Source organism: Pseudophryne corroboree, chromosome 9 (genome assembly GCF_028390025.1).
Source record: "Pseudophryne corroboree isolate aPseCor3 chromosome 9, aPseCor3.hap2, whole genome shotgun sequence".
Lineage (NCBI taxonomy): Eukaryota > Metazoa > Chordata > Amphibia > Anura > Myobatrachidae > Pseudophryne > Pseudophryne corroboree.
The window spans coordinates 386,954,678-386,974,138 of NC_086452.1; the positions used below are offsets into that span (position 1 = coordinate 386,954,678).

A 19,461-nucleotide genomic window follows, 5' to 3' on the forward strand; every position below is an offset into this window, starting at 1 on the left:
GTGTACGCTCGTCCGGGCACAGTACCTAACTGGCTTGGAGGAGGGTCATAGGGGGAGGAGCCAGTGCACACCACCTGATCGGAAAGCTTTACTTTTGTGCCCTGTCTCCTGCGGAGCCGCTATTCCCCATGGTCCTTTCAGGAACCCCAGCATCCACTACGGACTCCGAGAAATAGAATTATCGGTAAGTAAATTCTTATTATTTTGTGGCCACACCCCTTCCCCACGAAGCCACGCCACTATGTATTTTTGCGCGCGCCTACGGCGCGCACTGCCCCTGGGGTGGACTTGGATGGGGGGGGGGGGGGGGGGGGGGCCAAAGCATTTTGTCGCACCTGGGCCCACCGCTTGCTTGTTCCGCCACTGGTGGGAGGGACTCCTATTTAATCCAAAACGCCGGCAAGAGGATGTTTTGCCTCGTTTTGAAATCGGTGTAAGGTGGGAAAGCGCAAGCCAGTGCTTGGATTACTTCAGAATCCGGAAGTTTGAGTGGGCTCAGTTTATAGGAAACTGAGCATGCACATCCTTAGTTATAAGCGGAGGCGTAACTAGGGGGGTGCGAGCAGGGCTCGTGCCCTGGCAGACCGTGCAGAGGGGGGCGCACTAGGGTGCCGTATGTAAAGTGCATTTTATTGTGACCGCATTGCTGTGGTTCAAAATTGTGCGGTGCGGGCCTCCCGGCTGCGGCGCTGAATGGGCAGGGGCTACTTTTATTCCCGGTCCTCCTCTAGCTGTAATGCTGCAGCAGTCTGGATATACTGGCTGCTGGACGTGCGGAGCTCCCAGGCTACAGCGTCGCGCTTCCCGCCCAGCCTCTGCCCCGGGGACAGTGTGTGCCTGCAACGGGGTGTTTTAATGTGTATGTGGCCACTGCGGTTCACGATGCTGCCCCCTTCAGAGTTTGCGGCGCTGGAAGGACAGGGTGCACTCTCCTTCCCGGTAAACTTTTAGCTGCAGCTCCGCAACTGCCCATGCTTAATTACAGGCTGCTGGGCGTGCTGAGCTCCTGGGCTATGGTGTCGCTCTCCGTGGCTGGCCTCTACCCCGGGGACACTGTGGCCCTGCTGCTGGGGAACAAGACCAGCTTCTTGGAGGCCTGGATAAAGGATATCCAAGCTGGGGGTGGTCGCTGCATCAACTATGTCTGGACACTGGAGAGTGCCCCTGATGCACTGCCTGGGATCCAGCCGCCTCATCACCAGCCCAGGTCTGTCTCATGTGTTTGCATCATGTATGTTTCATGTATTGTGTGTGTCATGTATGTATCATGTACTGTCTGTAATGTCTGTAATAATAACCTGTTGGGGCTGCTATTGTGTATAGGGAGACATCAGAGTTGATCGTAGCTGTGCTAAATTTAGCACAGCTACGATCGTTAACTCAGACATGCGGGGGGACGCCCAGCACAGGGTTCGTCTGCCCCGCATGTCAGTGCCGGCCCCCCCCCACACAAATACAAAAGCATCGCACAGAGGCGATGCCTTTGTATTTGAGGAGTAACTCCCGGCCAGCGCAGCTCCTGCGGTTGGCCGGCAGATGCTCGTCGCTCCCACTGGCCGCAGCGGCTGCGTGAGATGTCGCGCAGCCGCTGCGGCCCCCCCCCCCCCCCAACGGTCCGGCCACGCATGCGTTGGCCGGACCGCTCCCCCTAAACGGCAGCTTAACGCCGCCGTTCAGCCCCCTCCAACCTAGCGACCGCCTCTGTCTCAGAGGCGATCGCTAGGTAACGAAAGCTGCACAGTTCCGACCCGATCGCTGCGCTGCGACAAAATGCAGCGAGCGATCGGGTCGGAATGACCCCTATAATACACACACACACACACACACACACACACACACACACACTGGCACCTATATATACACACCGACATACACAAACTGACACCTATACATACACACTGACATACACACACACACACACACACACACACACACACACACACACACACACACACACACACACACACACACTAACACCTATACATACACACCAACACCTATACATACACACCGACATACACACACTGATACCTATATATACACACCGACACTGACATACACACCGACACCTATACATACACACCAACGTACACTGACACCTGTACATACAAACCGACATGAACTAACATACACACACTGACACCTGCACATACACACTGACACCTGTACTTACACACAGCTGTACACACACACACACACACACACACACACACACACACACACACACACACACACACACACACACACACACACACTGACACCTGGACATACACACCAGCATACACGGACATACACACACTGCCACCTGTACATACAAACCAACATACACTGACACCTGAACATACACACTGACATACACACACTGACACAGGATCTTATGCTTATTTCACTATTCTGTCTATCTTTCTATCTCCAACTGCTTTCACCCTCTCCCTGGCGTCACCCTTTCCTTGTGATCCACTGCTGTCACCCTCACCTTGTCAGTGAGATGACGCAGGGGAGAGATGACAGTGTGCTGATAGACAATGCGAGGGGAGATGATGTTGTGCTGAGAGACAATGCAGGGGGGAGATGGTGTGCTGAGAGACCCAGGATGGAGATGATGGTGTGGCTGAGAGACAATGTAGTGGGGAGATGGTGTGCTGAGAAACTACAAGAGAGGAAATGATGGTATGCTGAGAGACAATGGTGAGGTGATGGTGTGCAGAGAGACTATGCAGGTAGGAAATGATGGTCTGGCTGAGAGGCACAGTGGGGAGATGGTATAGCTGGGAGGCAATGCAAGGGGGAACTGGAATAGCTGAGAGACGCAGGGGGTAGATGATGGCGTGCTGAGAGACGACGCAGGGGGCAGGATGTGAGTCTGGTTGAACAGCTGTTGTATGATGATGACCTTGTTAATATTCTTACACAAACAGGCATCTTCTCGATCACGTGATATCCTACATGAAAAGTGATTACCGAATGAAGACTCTGTCTTCCCAGGGAGGATACATTTCTTCAGAGGTTCCCCAATGTGAGAAACCATAATATAGGTAAGGTGCATATGTAATAGAAATGGATGTTGACACAGTGACTGAATGGGTGTTGAGTCATGTTAACACGCCTCATTTTCAGTGACCACACCCTTTCCAAAATGTGAACACCCCCATTTTTTTGCGAGCGCCTTTGGTGCGCACACATCATTCATGGGCATGTGGAGGTGGTGGTGGTGGTGCCGTTTACCATCTTGCCCTGGGCGCCGAAGGCCCTAGTTACGCCCCTGGTTATAAGCAGTGTGACACAGAGAAGTTTTACATATGTGATATTGTTCCTGAAAAATAGCATTCACAAGGTCCATTAGTGCATGAACATAGCACAGTGTAGTTTAAACGGGATGTAGTTAGGATCCTGAAGGTCATAATCCCAACAGCGGAATCCCGATGGTCTCAATGCCAACAGACTTCAAAGGTGAGTATTAGGGTAGAGCTAGGGCTAGTTTTAGGGTCAAGGTTAGGCACTGTGGGAGGGTTAGGGTTAAGCTATGGGAGAGGATGTGGGTTAGGCAGCAGGAGAGGACGATTAGCATTATGCTACAGGAGGGGTGGGTTAGGGTTCAAATACTTACTGGGATCCACCAGCATTCTGACCGTTGGGATTCCGCTGTTGGCATTCTGACCGCCAGCATTTCATACCCAACTCAGTTTACATGGCCACAATATTTCCAGGATCAGGCCCTTCTTCACCCTCTTGGCTAATAAAATCTCATTTATGCCCTTATCTTTTCCCACTTTGATTACTATAATCTGCTTCTCTCTCTCTCTATCCTTCCTAACTCCCGCCTTTCCCCTCTGCAGTCTATCCTCAACTCTGCTTCTTGCCTCATTTCCTCTCTCATCACTCTACCTCTGCTGTTTCTCTCTGTCATTCCACTGGCTCCTTGTACTATTCAGAAGTAAATTTGGACTCCTCTCTCATCTACAAAATGATCTTCTCCCTATATCTCCAGCCTCATTTCCTCAATACTCCATCCCACCCTCTTTGCCATGCTAATGTCTGGCACCACGACACCTCCTCCCTGATCACCACTTTCCATCTCTCGCAATCGGGATTTCTCCTAGGCTTCTCCTAACCTGCCCTCCCTCACTCCATTAGACTATCATCCAGCCTCCTAGCTTCAAGCTTGCCCTTAAAACTCTTTTTCATTCTAGCATGCCATCATACTGCAGTCCACCCATATCTCCTATAGACTTCATGCTCATATGAACAGGGCCCTCTCCCGTTCGTCTTCTCAACATAATTATGATACTGTAACTGTATATTGTCATTTTGTGTCTATGGGAATTTATTATTAGGGCAGGATGTACTAAGTCTGAAAATGCAGGCAAATCTTCAAAAATTTAGTTTTTTGGCCACATTTCCATGTGTACAAGCTTCGGGATGGAATACATTTCGGAGTTTGGACCCAATGGGTAATGCCATCTCTAGATGGCGTTGACCAATAGAAGCCTACGAGCTTCTTTTCCCGTTCCATCTGAGAGGGATATCCTCTCCTTGCACAGTCCCAGTAATATAGAATTTTTTTTTTTTATACTGCCAATACAGTCCAAACCTCACCGACAGTTAACATCTTTGTGCTGGTGCTATGATGTCAGCCTCATGTGGTCTTCTCCCTGTTTCCATTGGAGTGTGGAAGTTGAGCAGGACTCATCCTCTGTATTTTAAATTTATATGTGAAGCTCCATTCCTAGTCGGCACTCAAGGAGTTAAACAGGTAGGTCTAACTTTTCCAAGTATGACTATCATAATTCACTTTTAAGATCATTTATTTATTTATTTATTTATTTTTCTCTGACGTCCTAGTAAATGCTGGGACTTCCGTAAGGACCATGGGGAATAGCGGCTCCGCAGGAGACTGGGCACAAAGTAAAAGCTTTAGGACTAGCTGGTGTGCACTGGCTCCTCCCCCTATGACCCTCCTCCAAGCCCCAGTTAAGATTTTGTGCCCGGCCGAGAAGGGTGCAATCTAGGTGGCACTCCTGAGCTGCTTAGAAGTAAAAGTATACTTAGGTTTTTTATTTTCAGTGAGTCCTGCTGGCAACAGGCTCACTGCAGCGCGGGACTAAGGGGAGAAGAAGCGAACTCACCTGCGTGCAGAGTGGATTGGGCTTCTTGGCTACTGGACATTAGCTCCAGAGGGACGATCACAGGTTCAGCCTGGATGGGTCCCGGAGCCGCGCCGCCGGCCCCCTTACAGAGCCAGAAGAGCGAAGAGGTCCGGAGAAAGCGGCGGCAGAAGACGTTCCTGTCTTCAGATAAGGTAGCGCACAGCACTGCAGCTGTGCGCCATTGCTCTCAGCACACTTCACACTCCGGTCACTGAGGGTGCAGGGCGCTGGGGGGGAGCGCCCTGAGACGCAATAAAACTTGATAAAAACCTTATGTGGCTAAAGAAATGCATCACATATAGCTCCTGGGCTATATGGATGCATTTAACCCCTGCCAGTTTTCCAGAAAAAAGCGGGAGAAAAGGCCGCCGTGAAGGGGGCGGAGCCTATCTCCTCAGCACACAAGCGCCATTTTCTTTCACAGCTCCGCTGGAAGGACGGCTCCCTGACTCTCCCCTGCAGACTAAAGAGAGGGGGGCACTATTGGCAGCTAATATATAATACAGCAGCTATAAAGGGAGTAACACTTATATAAGGTTATCCCTGAATATATATAGCGCTCTGGTGTGTGCTGGCAAACTCTCCCTCTGTCTCCCCAAAGGGCTAGTGGGGTCCTATCCTCTGTCAGAGCATTCCCTGTGTGTGTGCTGGGTGTCGGTACGATTGTGTCGACATGTATGAGGAGGAAAATGATGTGGAAGCAGAGCAATTGCCTGTGTTAGTGATGTCACCCCCTAGGGAGTCGACACCTGACTGGATGGTTGTATTTAAAGAATTACGTGACAATGTCAGCACTTTGCAAAAAACTGTTGACGACATGAGACAGCCGGAAAATCAGTTAGTGCCTATTCAGGCGTCTCAGACACCGTCAGGGGCGCTAAAACGCCCGTTACCTCAGATGGTCGACACAGACCCAGACACGGATACTGAATCCAGTGTCGACGGTGAGGAGACGAACGTAATGTCCAGTAGGGCCACACGTTACATGATCACGGCGATGAAGGAGGCATTGAACATTTCTGACATTACAAGTACCACAAAAAAGGGTATTATGTGGGGTGTGAAAAAACTACCAGTAGTTTTTCCTGAATCAGATGAATTAAATGAGGTGTGTGATAAGGCGTGGGTTTCCCCCGATAAAAAACTGCTGATTTCTAACAAATTATTGGCACTATACCCTTTCCCGCCAGAGGTTAGGGCACGTTGGGAAACACCCCCTAGGGTAGATAAGGCGCTCACACGCTTATCAAAACAAGTGGCGTTACCGTCTCCTGATACGGCCGCCCTCAAGGAACCAGCTGATAGAAGGCTGGAAAATATCCTAAAAGGTATATACACACATACTGGTGTTATACTGCGACCAGCAATCGCCTCAGCCTGGATGTGCAGCGCTGGAGTGGCTTGGTCGGATTCCCTGACTGAAAATATTGATACCCTGGATAGGGACAGTATATTATTAACTATAGAGCATTTAAAGGATGCATTACTATATATGCGTGATGCACAGAGGGATATTTGCACCCTGGCATCAAGAGTGAGTGCGATGTCCATTTCTGCCAGAAGGGCGTTATGGACGCGACAGTGGTCAGGTGATGCAGATTCCAAACGACATATGGAAGTATTGCCGTATAAAGGGGAGGAGTTATTTGGGGTCGGTCTATCAGACCTGGTGGCCACGGCAACGGCTGGAAAGTCCACCTTTTTACCCCAGGTCACCTCTCAGCAGAAAAAGACACTGTCTTTTCAAACTCAGTCCTTTCGTTCCCATAAGAACAAGCGGGCAAAAGGCCACTCATTTCTGCCCCGGGGCAGAGGAAGAGGAAAAAGACTGCACCAGGCAGCCTCTTCCCAGGAGCAGAAGCCCTCCCCCGCTTCTGCCAAGTCTTCAGCATGACGCTGGGGCTTTACAAGCGGACTCAGGCACGGTGGGGGCCCGTCTCAAAAATTTCAACGCGCAGTGGGTTCACTCGCAAGTGGATCCCTGGATCCTGCAGGTAGTATCACAGGGGTACAAATTGGAATTCGAGACGTCTCCCCCTCGAAGATTCCTGAAGTCTGCTCTACCAACGTCTCCCTCCGACAGGGAGGCAGTATTGGAAGCTATTCACAAGCTGTATTCCCAGCAGGTGATAATCAAGGTACCCCTCCTACAACAGGGAAAGGGGTATTATTCCACGCTGTTTGTGGTACCGAAGCCGGACGGCTCGGTGAGACCAATTTTAAATCTAAAATCCTTGAACACTTACATAAAAAGGTTCAAGTTCAAGATGGAATCACTCAGAGCAGTGATAGCGAATCTGGAAGAAGGGGACTATATGGTATCTCTGGACATCAAAGATGCTTATCTCCATGTCCCAATCTTCCCTTCTCACCAAGGGTACCTCAGGTTTGTGGTACAAGACTGTCATTATCAGTTTCAGACGCTGCCGTTTGGATTGTCCACGGCACCCCGGGTCTTTACCAAGGTAATGGCCGAAATGATGATTCTTCTTCGAAGAAAAGGCGTCTTAATTATCCCTTACTTGGACGATCTCCTGATAAGGGCAAGGTCCAGGGAACAGTTAGAGTTCGGAGTAGCACTGTCTCAGGTAGTGTTACGTCAGCACGGATGGATTCTAAATATCCCAAAATCACAGCTGATTCCAACAACACGTCTACTGTTCCTGGGGATGATTCTGGACACAGTCCAGAAAAAGGTGTTTCTCCCGGAGGAGAAGGCCAGGGAGTTATCCGAGCTAGTCAGGAACCTCCTAAAACCAGGCCAGGTGTCAGTGCATCAATGCACGAGAGTCCTGGGGAAAATGGTGGCTTCTTACGAAGCGATTCCATTCGGAAGATTCCATGCAAGAACGTTTCAGTGGGATCTGCTGGACAAATGGTCCGGATCGCATCTTCAGATGCATCAGCGGATTACCCTATCTCCAAGGACAAGGGTGTCTCTCCTGTGGTGGTTACAGAGGGCTCATCTTCTAGAGGGCCGCAGATTCGGCATTCAGGATTGGATGCTGGTGACCACGGATGCCAGCCTGAGAGGCTGGGGAGCAGTCACACAGGGAAGAAATTTCCAGGGCTTGTGGTCAAGCATGGAAACGTCTCTTCACATAAATATCCTGGAACTAAGGGCCATTTACAATGCCCTAAGTCAAGCAAGGCCTCTGCTTCAGGGTCAGTCGGTATTGATCCAATCGGACAACATCACGGCAGTCGCCCACGTCAACAGACAGGGCGGCACAAGAAGCAGGAGGGCAATGGCAGAAGCTGCAAGGATTCTCCGCTGGGCGGAAAATCATGTGGTAGCACTGTCAGCAGTGTTCATTCCGGGAGTGGACAACTGGGAAGCAGACTTCCTCAGCAGACACGACCTCCACCCGGGGGAGTGGGGACTTCACCCAGAAGTCTTCCAACTGATTGTAAACCGTTGGGAAAAATCAAAGGTGGACATGATGGCGTCCCGTCTCAACAAAAAACTGGACAGATATTGCGCAAGGTCAAGGGACCCTCAGGCAATAGCGGTGGATGCTCTGGTAACACCGTGGGTGTACCAGTCGGTGTATGTGTTCCCTCCTCTGCCTCTCATACCAAAAGTACTGAGAATCATAAGAAAGAGAGGAGTAAGAACTATACTCGTGGCTCCGGATTGGCCAAGAAGAACTTGGTACCCGGAACTGCAAGAGATGCTCACGGAGGATCCGTGGCCTCTACCTCTAAGAAAGGACCTGCTCCAGCAGGGACCTTGTCTGTTCCAAGACTTACCGCGGCTGCGTTTGACGGCATGGCGGTTGAACGCCGGATCCTGATGGAAAAAGGCATTCCAGATGAAGTCATCCCTACCCTGATCAAAGCCAGGAAGGATGTAACCGCGAAACATTATCACCGCATTTGGCGAAAATATGTTGCGTGGTGTGAGGCCAAGAAGGCCCCCACAGAGGAATTTCAACTGGGTCGTTTCTTACATTTCCTGCAAGCAGGACTGTCTATGGGCCTAAAATTAGGATCCATTAAGGTTCAAATTTCGGCCCTGTCGATCTTCTTCCAGAAAGAACTTGCTTCAGTGCCTGAAGTTCAGACGTTTGTCAAGGGGGTACTGCATATACAGCCTCCTTTTGTGCCACCAGTGGCACCTTGGGATCTCAATGTAGTTTTAGGGTTCCTAAAATCACATTGGTTTGAACCACTCACCACTGTGGACTTGAAATATCTCACATGGAAAGTGATAATGCTGTTAGCCCTGGCTTCAGCCAGGCGTGTCTCAGAGTTGGCGGCTTTATCATATAAAAGCCCTTACCTAATTTTTCATTCAGACAGGGCAGAATTGAGGACTCGTCCTCAATTTCTCCCTAAGGTGGTTTCAGCGTTTCACATGAACCAACCTATTGTGGTACCTGCGGCTACTAGGGACTTGGAGGACTCCAAGTTACTGGACGTAGTCAGGGCCCTGAAAATATATGTTTCCAGGACGGCTGGAGTCAGAAAATCTGACTCGCTGTTTATCCTGTATGCACCCAACAAGCTGGGTGCTCCTGCTTCTAAGCAGACGATTGCTCGTTGGATTTGTAGTACAATTCAGCTTGCACATTCTGTGGCAGGACTGCCACAGCCAAAATCTGTTAAAGCCCATTCCACAAGGAAAGTGGGCTCATCTTGGGCGGCTGCCCGAGGGGTCTCGGCTTTACAACTTTGCCGAGCAGCTACTTGGTCAGGGGCAAACACGTTTGCAAAATTTTACAAATTCGATACCCTGGCTGAGGAGGACCTGGAGTTCTCTCATTCGGTGCTGCAGAGTCATCCGCACTCTCCCGCCCGTTTGGGAGCTTTGGTATAATCCCCATGGTCCTTACGGAAGTCCCAGCATCCACTAGGACGTCAGAGAAAATAAGAATTTACTTACCGATAATTCTATTTCTCGTAGTCCGTAGTGGATGCTGGGCGCCCATCCCAAGTGCGGATTGTCTGCAATACTTGTATATAGTTATTGTTACAAAAAATCAGGTTGTTTATTGTTGTGAGCCATCTTTTTAGAGGCTCCTAAGTTTTATCATACTGTTAACTGGGTTCAGATCACAGGTTGTACGGTGTGATTGGTGTGGCTGGTATGAGTCTTACCCGGGATTCAAAATCCTTCCTTATTGTGTACGCTCGTCCGGGCACAGTATCCTAACTGAGGCTTGGAGGAGGGTCATAGGGGGAGGAGCCAGTGCACACCAGCTAGTCCTAAAGCTTTTACTTTGTGCCCAGTCTCCTGCGGAGCCGCTATTCCCCATGGTCCTTACGGAAGTCCCAGCATCCACTACGGACTACGAGAAATAGAATTATCGGTAAGTAAATTCTTATTATTTATTTATTACCAGTTATTTATATAGCGCACACATATTCCGCAGCGCTTTACAGAGAATATTTGCCCATTCACATCAGTCACTGCCCCAGTGGAGCTTACAATCTAGATTCCATATCACATGTACACACAGACATATTCACTAGGGTTAACTTTGTCGGGAGCCAATTAACCTACCACTATATTTTTGGATTGTGGGAGGAAACTTGAGAACCCGGAGGTAACCTACGCAAGTACGGGGAGAATAGACAAACTCTGCACAGATAGGGCCATGGTAGGAATCGAACCCATAACCTCAGTGCTATGAGGCAGTAATGCTAACAATTACACCATTCGTACTGCCCCATTATATCTAGAGATGTGCGGCGGACACTTTTCGGGTTTTGTGTATTGGTTTTGGATCTGGATTGGTTTTGCCAAAACCATCCTTTTAGGTTTTAGATCTGGATGTTTAAAAACAAAACAAAACATAAAAACAGCTCAAATCACAGCATTTGGGGGTAATTTTGATCCTACGGTATTAGTAACCCCAATAACATTCACTTCCACTTATTTCCAGTCGATTCTGAACACCTCACCCCTCACAATATTGTTTTTAGGCCAAAAGGTTGCACCGAGGTAGCTGGTTGACTAAACTAAGCAACACAAGTGGGTGACACAAACACGTGGCCCATCTAGGAGTGGCACTGCAGTTTCAGACAGGATGGCAGTTTTAAAAACTAGGTCCCGAAGAGCACATAATGCAAAGAAGAAAAAAAGAGGTGCCAGATAGAATTGTGCTTGGGCCCTCCCACCCACCCTTATGTTGTATAAACAGAACATGCACACTTTAACAAACCAATCATTTCAGCAACAGGGTCTGTCACATGACTGTGGCTGAAATTATTGCTTTGTTTGAGCCCCCACCAAAAAAGAAGCAATTAATTTCTCCTTGCATAAACTGGCTCTACAGAGGCAAGATGTCGTCCTCATCCTCCAATTCCTCACTCCTTTCAGTGTTTACATCCTCATCCTCAGAGTATTAATTTGTCCCCACTGGAATCCACCATCACAGGTCCCTGTGTACTTTCTGAAGGCAATTGCTGCTAAAGGTCTTCCTGGAGTAATTTATAATTACTTTTGATGAACATCATCTTCTCCATATTTTGTGGAAGTAACCTCCTACGCCAATCGCTGACAAGGTTACCGGCTGCACTAACACTCTTTTGGAGTACACACTGGAGGGGGCAACTGAGGTAAAATAAAGCCAGTTTGTGCAAGGGCCTCCAAATTGCCTCTTTTTTCCTGCCAGTATACATACGGACTGTCTGACATGCCTATTTGGATGCTGTCACCGATATAATCCTCCACCATTCTTTCAATGGTGACAGCATCATATGCAGTGGCATTAGACATGTCAATAATTGTTGGCAGCTCCTTCAGTCCAGACCAGATGCCAACACTTGCTCCTGACTGCCCTGCATCACCGCCAGCGGGTGGGCTAGGAAATATTATTCTTGTCCTCCCAGCCCCAGTTGCGGGAGAAAATGAAGGAGGAGCTGTTGACCGGTCACGTTCCGCTTGAGTTGACAATTTTCTTACCAGCAGGTCTTTGCACCTCTGCAGACTTGTGTCCGCCAGAAAGAGAGATACAACGTAGGCTTTAAACCTAGGATCGAACACAGTGGCCAAAATGTAATGCTCTGATTTCAATAGATTGACCACCCTTGAATCCTGACAAAGCGAATGAAGGGCTCAATCCACAAGTCCCACATACTTAGCAGAATCTCTCCATCTTAGCTCCTCCTTCAATTTCTCCAGCTGCTTCTGCAAAAGCCAGATGAGGGGAATTACCTGACTCAAACTGTCTGAACTGACTTCGTGTGTGGCAAGTTCGAAGGGTTGGAAAACCTTGCACAACATGGAAATTATTATCCACTGCGCTTGAGTCAGGAGCATTACCCCTCCTTTGCCTACATGATAGGTGGATGTATAGGCTTGAATGACATTTTGCTGCTCCTCCATCTTCTGAAGCATATAGAGGGTTGAATTCCACGTCATTACCACCTCTTGCTTCAGGTTATAGTAGGGCAGGTTCAGGAGTGTTTGCTGGCGCTCCAGTCTTCGGCACGCAGTCGCTGAATGTCGAAAGTGTCCTGCAATTTTTCGGGCCACCGACAACATCTCCTGCATCCCCTGTAATTTTTCAAAAAATTCTGCACCACCAAATTAATTGTATGTGCAAAACATGGGATGTTCTGGAATTTTCCCAGATGTAATGTACTCACAATATTGGTGGCGTTGTCAGATATCACAAATCCCTAGGAGAGTCTAAGTGGAGTAAGCCATTGTGCGATGATATCCCCCAGTTTCCATAAGAGGTTGTCAGTGGTGTGCCTCTCATGGAAACCAGTGATACACAGCATAGACTGCTTAGGAACGAGTTTGCGTTTGTGAGATGCTGCTACTGGTGCGCTGCTGTTGTAGCTGGGGGAGGCAATTCATCTACCCAGTGGGCTGTCACAGTCATGTAGTCCTTAGTTTGCCCTGCTCCACTTGTCCACATGTCTGTGGTTAAGTAGACAATGGGTACCACCGCATTTTTCAGGACACTTTGGACACTTTTCCTAATGTCCCTGTACAGTCCTGGAATCGTTTACCTAGTGAAGTGGAATCTAGATGGGATTTGGTACCGGGGACACAGTATGTCCATCAACTGTCTAAATCCCACTGCACTAATGGTGGATACCGGGCTCATGTCTAACAACAGCATAGTAATTATGGCCTCACTAATCCAGATTTTTTGAGAAATAATTCCACACCGAAGAGGTGGCTTTTTTTAGTATTTTGCCCAGGCATGACAATGGGCTTTTTCATCCCATGGACAACAACTATCTCAACTGGTGCCTTATTCAAACAAACCACATCACCATCAGAATCCTCATCGTCCACTTCCTCCTCTGCACCAGCTACATCAATATCCGCCTCATCCTGGTGTACTTCTACAGTGACATCCTCAATCTCAATATCAGCAACTGGACTGGTGGTGCCCCTTCCATGCACCTGCAGGGGGCGTGCAAATGGTGGTAGAAGCCTCCTCTTTCCATACAGTCTTGGGAACATCAGGCTTAGACATCGCAACCGCTGACACACTTGGACTCACCTTGGGGATTTGTGATATCTCTGAATGCACAGTTGTTTTTTTCCTGTGCTTTAACAAGCTTCATTTTTAAAAGATTTTGAGAGGGAAGAGGGTTCCCATCATCATGAGAAGCTGAACCACCAGTCATGAACATAGGCCAAAGCCTTAGACTTTCCTTGCCACTTCGTGTTGTGAATGGCATATTGCCAATTTTACGTTTCTCATCAGATACAGTAATTTTAGTTTTTTGCTGATTTATTAATTTTTGTTTCTTTGATTTTACATGCCCTCTATGACATTGGGCATTGGCTTTAGCAGATGATGTTGATGGAATTGCATCATCAATGTCATGACTGGTGGCAGCAGCAGCTTCAGCACTAGTGGTTCCTGATCTTCCATTATTTTTTTTCCTCCAAATTTTTGTTCTCCTTTTCACAGGACAGCACCCCTTTATTATTACAGCCCACAGAACAGTGCCCCTTGTTTTCACAGCAACCTTGTATTTTTATTTTAACAGCAGCATCCCTGTATTTTTACAGCATACAAGACAGGACCAGTGTACATTTATTTTCACTGCACCCTTGAATTTTTACTGCCAGTACCCCTGTATTTTCACTACATACAGGAGGACAGTGCCCCTGCCCCTGAACAACACAGTGACAGCCAGGACAGCAACACCCATATACAGCTGCAGCACCAATAACAGCACATGAAACACCAGTGACAGCCAGGAGAGCACCCCTAAAAGCACAGGGACACCACAGTGACTGGAACAGCAGCCCTACAGAGCACACACTGACCCCACCCAATGCCACCACCCACAGAGAGAGACAGAGGTCTGTTTCCCTCACTCTCCAAGTCTGGAGTGAAAACGGTGGCAACACGCGGCTCTTTATATGGAATCCAAAACCGTCGAGAATCCAACAGCGGGATGATGACGTTTTGCCTCGTTCTGGGATCTCAGTCTGGCGGGAATTCCAGAACCGGACTCTGATTCTGGCTCGGAACTTTATGTTCGGGGGGGGGGGGGGTGTTCGGTTCTTTGAGAACTGCACCCGCTCATCTTTAATTATATCCAAAACTAATGTATTTTCTACATAGGAGAAGTATACCATCATGACATTTTGTCAGGAAGCAAAGATCTCACAGGCCTGGAATCAATTACACAGAACTTGTAATCTCATAAAATGAAAGTACTCCTGATCTTAAGAAAACTTATTGAAACAGATGTCATATGATGAATTTTCAATCTGTACATAAAGCGAAACCGTTTTTTATACTACAGAAGGTAGCAAATTATTTTTATAAAGAGGCAACGTGGATGTAACATATGATAGGAGATATATATATATATATATATATATATGTGTGTGTGTGTATATATATATATATATACATATATATATATATACTATACAAACAGATATAAAACCACAGCACTCGCCACCCCAGAAGCGGAGTTCAATGTCTGCACTCACCACTCATAGGGTGGGGTGCATGTAGTCCATGGCCACCTACTTAAATGTATACAAACATAAAATTCGGCACTCACCATAGCAAGCGCTCTTATCCTCACAACATCAATAAATGATGGGGGTTTAGTTAGTGAATTGGCCAATGCACGGAAGCCTGCAAACCGATCGCCAAGGTACCCCACCTTCATGCAGGTCCTATACTATCAGAGTCTTAAAAATTAAAACCTGTCAACTGTATCCCACATAATATACCTGCAAATATGCCTACTTGGTTTAATGTGCACCTGCCACATACCTTATGGCTTTTAAAGGTACACTAGTCACCTGACACTGGCTGATAAATTACTAAGGAACAGCTTTTTCATGCACCCCTATGTAAACTCAATTGTCCTAAACCTGTGTCAGCTGTTCCTTAGTAATTTATCAGCCATTGGGGGTAATTCCAAGTTGATCGCAGCAGGAATTCTGTTAGCAATTGGGCAAAACCATGTGCACTGCAGGGGAGGCAGATATAACATGTGCAGAGAGAGTTAGATTTGGGTGTGAAGTGTTCAATTTGCAATCTAATTTGCAGTGTAAAAATAAAGCAGCCAGTATTTACCCTGCACAGAAATAAAATAACCCACCCAAATCTAACTCTCTGCAAATGTTATATCTGCCCCCCCTGCAGTGCACATGGGGGGTCATTCCAAATTGTTCGCTCGCAAGCTGCTTTTAGCAGCTTTCCACACGCTAAGCCGCCGCCTACTGGGAGTGAATCTTAGCATATCAAAATTGCGAACGAAAGATTAGCAGAATTGCGAATAGACACTTCTTAGCAGTTTCTGAGTAGCTCCAGACTTACTCGGCATCTGCGATCAGTTCAGTGCTTGTCGTTCCTGGTTTGACGTCACAAACACACCCAGCGTTCGCCCAGACACTCCCCCGTTTCTCCAGCCACTCCCGCGTTTTTCCCAGAAACGGTAGCGTTTTTTCACACACTCCCATAAAACGGCCTGTTTCCGCCCAGAAACACCCACTTCCTGTCAATCACACTCCGATCACCAGAACGAAGAAAAAACCTCGTAATGCCGTGAGTAAAATTCCTAACTGCATAGCAAATTTACTTGGCGCAGTCGCAGTGCGGACATTGCGCATGCGCATTAGCGACTAATCGCTCCGTTGCGAGAAAAAAATAACGAGCGAACAACTCGGAATGACCCCCATGGTTTTGCCCAACTGCTAAAAAATTTCCTGCTGCGATCAACTTGGAATTACCCCCATTGTCAGGTGACTAGTGTACCTTTAAAAGCCATAAGGTATGCTACAGGTGCACATTAAACCAAGTAGGCATATTTGCTGTTATATTATGTGTGATACAGTTGCCAGGTTTTAATTTTTAAGACTGTGTGATAGTGTAGGACCTGCATGAAGGTGGGGTACCTTGGCGATCGGTTTGCAGGCTTCCGTGCATTGGCCAATTCACTAACTAAAACCCATCATTTATTGATGTTGTGAGGATAAGTGAGCTTGCTATGGTGAGTGCTGAAGTGTGTGTGTGTGTATATGTATGTATGTATGTATGTGTGTGTATATATATATATATATATATATATATAATTTATTTATATTATAGTGTGTGTGTATTTCTATTTAAGATGGGATTTTGCCCATAGCAACCAATCAGATTCTACTTCTAATTTATCTAGCACCTTCTAGAAGATAATACCTGAAATGTGATTGTGATAATACCTGAAATAGAACTCCCATCTTAGTAAATTTAACTCATACTGTATATAGGGCCTTATTCAGCTTCAGTTGCAATTTTGCAAAATCGCACATCGGACAACCGTGCATGCACTTTGAACGCATTGTGCATGTGTGACCAGCGATTTTCGATTTTGCCGGGATGCAACTTCAAGCTGACTAAGAGGCGGTGGGTGTTCATGGGCATACACAAGGCGTTTGCGGGAAGTGGTTCAGAAAACTCAGGCCTGTCATGGCCATTTTTGGGGCATGCATGTAACATCAACTGCGATTGCTTCGACTTAAATTATGGCGTCGGTGCAACTGCATCCTCATTATTCTGAGTAGCCATGGGTCATCCGAAACTGTTGATAATGCTCGATTTTTGCAATGCATTCGCAATTCTGCAAATGGAGCCGCAGAATTGCGAACGCATCGGGTGGCAGCTTGTTCTGTGCTGGCTGGACTTTTGGCATCCTGGGCTTTTGCTGTGCAATTCTCAGCTGTTGCAGTTCTGCTACAATCTCAGAACTGAAGCTGAATATGGGCCATAGTTGTGAGATGCAAGTAACATTTAAAGGGGTAACATGAAATACACCTCTAGTGAGTTTATTAAATAAAACAGAGTCAGGACAGGTGCTAAGGAATGAATAATGAATAGATAAACTAGCAAGGTTCAATTCTGACAGCAAGAGAAAGTAGTCAATAAACAATACAGGTCTGGAAACAACAGTAATCAAGGTCAGGAAAATAACAGGTAGAAGTAAAAAATTAACTGAGCCAATCAGGACCATAGCTAGGACCAGTGCAAGAACAGACTGGCTGGTTGCTATTAACAACAACCGGTGAAAGTCGCAGACTTTGTTTTGCTGCAATGTAGACAAATGCGCTATGAGACCACCTTAACATATATTAATAAAATTGTAAACACAGAGAGTGGAGTTAAAATCATACAGTTTTAATTTAACTTTCACATTAAAACACAATATAAAAAAACTAAAGTTGAAAACAATAATAATGTAGCTCCTATGTATATGAGGGACATCATGAACAAAAATAAAATAATATTGGGCCTAATTCAGACCATGTGGTTGATGTGCAGAAATCGCTATGAAGTGATTTTTTTTACATGCGCGTATGCTGATACTTGCATGTGCAAGGTCCTATACTGCGTTCTCTTCAGAATGCAGTTTAAGACCTGGAGGGGGGTGGGAATGGGGCATTGATGCTCCACTTAAGGGGTGCGGTCTGGTCAATGGAGGCATGTCCGGACCATTGCTAGGGTAGGACGCGGCAGCTGCGTGACGTCACACGCAGCCACTGCGACCCTTATCATGGCGGGTAGCTGTCTGCCTTTGCAGCCAGGCGGTGCAGGCAGAGAGCTACTCGAAACATGTGAAAGCTATGTTTTTGCATGTCTGCGGGGGGGCTGGATCCGGTATGCGGGGCGGACTTGCCCTGTTCAGGGCATCACCCTGCATGTCTAAGAATTTGATCGTAGATGTGAATTTTTTCCAGGATGATATCCTGAAATATGGAAAGCTCTGAGATGGTGGCCCGATGGCATAGTTTGCACTACTATCTGAGTGGGAGCAGGCTAGTATGAGAGCTCTTACTACTGATGGTCCGGTAGTGCAATGAGCACTAGAATCACAGCGGGAGCAGGCCAGTGTGAGAGCTCTGGCTACTGATGGTCTGTTGGTGCAGTGAGCACTAGAATCCGAGTGGGTGCAGGCCAGCGTGATAGCTCCAGCTACTGATGGTCCAGTGCTGTAGTCTTCAGTAGAATCACAGTAGGAGCAGGTTAGTATGAGAGCTCTGGCTATTGATGGTCCGATGGTGTAGTCTACACTAGATAACAGGGAGCAGGCCAGTGTGGGAGCTCCGGCTATTGATGGTCCGTGGTGTAGTCTGCAGTAAAATCACAGTGGGAGCAGGCCAGTATGAGCGCTCTGACTATTGATAGTCTGGTGGTGTAGTCTACACTAGAATCACAGTGGGAGGAGGCCAGTGTGGGAGCTCTGGCTACTTATGGTCCAGTGGTGTAGTCTGCAGTATAATCACAGTGGGAGCAGGCTACACAGTGGGAGCTCCGGCTACTGATAGTCCAGTGGTGTAGTCTGCAGTAGAATCACAGTAGGAGCAGGTTAGTATGAGAGCTCTGGCTATTGATGGTCCGATGGTGTAGTCTACACTAGATAACAGGGAGCAGGCCAGTGTGGGAGCTCCGGCTATTGATGGTCCGTGGTGTAGTCTGCAGTAAAATCACAGTGGGAGCAGGCCAGTATGAGCGCTCTGACTATTGATAGTCTGGTGGTGTAGTCTACACTAGAATCACAGTGGGAGGAGGCCAGTGTGGGAGCTCTGGCTACTTATGGTCCAGTGGTGTAGTCTGCAGTATAATCACAGTGGGAGCAGGCTACACAGTGGGAGCTCCGGCTACTGATGGTCCAGTGGTGTAGTCTGCAGTAGAATCATAGTAGGAGCAGGCCAGTATGAGAGCTCTGGCTGCTGATGGTCCGGTGGTGTAGTCTACACTAGAATCACAGTGGGAGCAGGCCAGTATGAGCGCTCTGACTATTGATAGTCTGGTGGTGTAGTCTACACTAGAATCACAGTAGGAGGAGGCCAGTGTGGGAGCTCTGGCTACTGATGGTCCAG

General features: G+C 47.6%; 1 long non-coding RNA gene across 1 annotated transcript in view; it reads left to right on the forward strand.

Moving 5' to 3' along the window:
- LOC134957066 (uncharacterized) overlaps nt 1-19,461 on the forward strand; it is a 37,685-nt gene that overhangs the window by 6,374 nt on the left and 11,850 nt on the right. Inside the window, exon 2 of the long non-coding RNA XR_010186428.1 lies at nt 2,919-3,035. This is a non-coding gene — a long non-coding RNA (uncharacterized LOC134957066). The remainder of the gene's footprint in view (nt 1-2,918; nt 3,036-19,461) is intronic.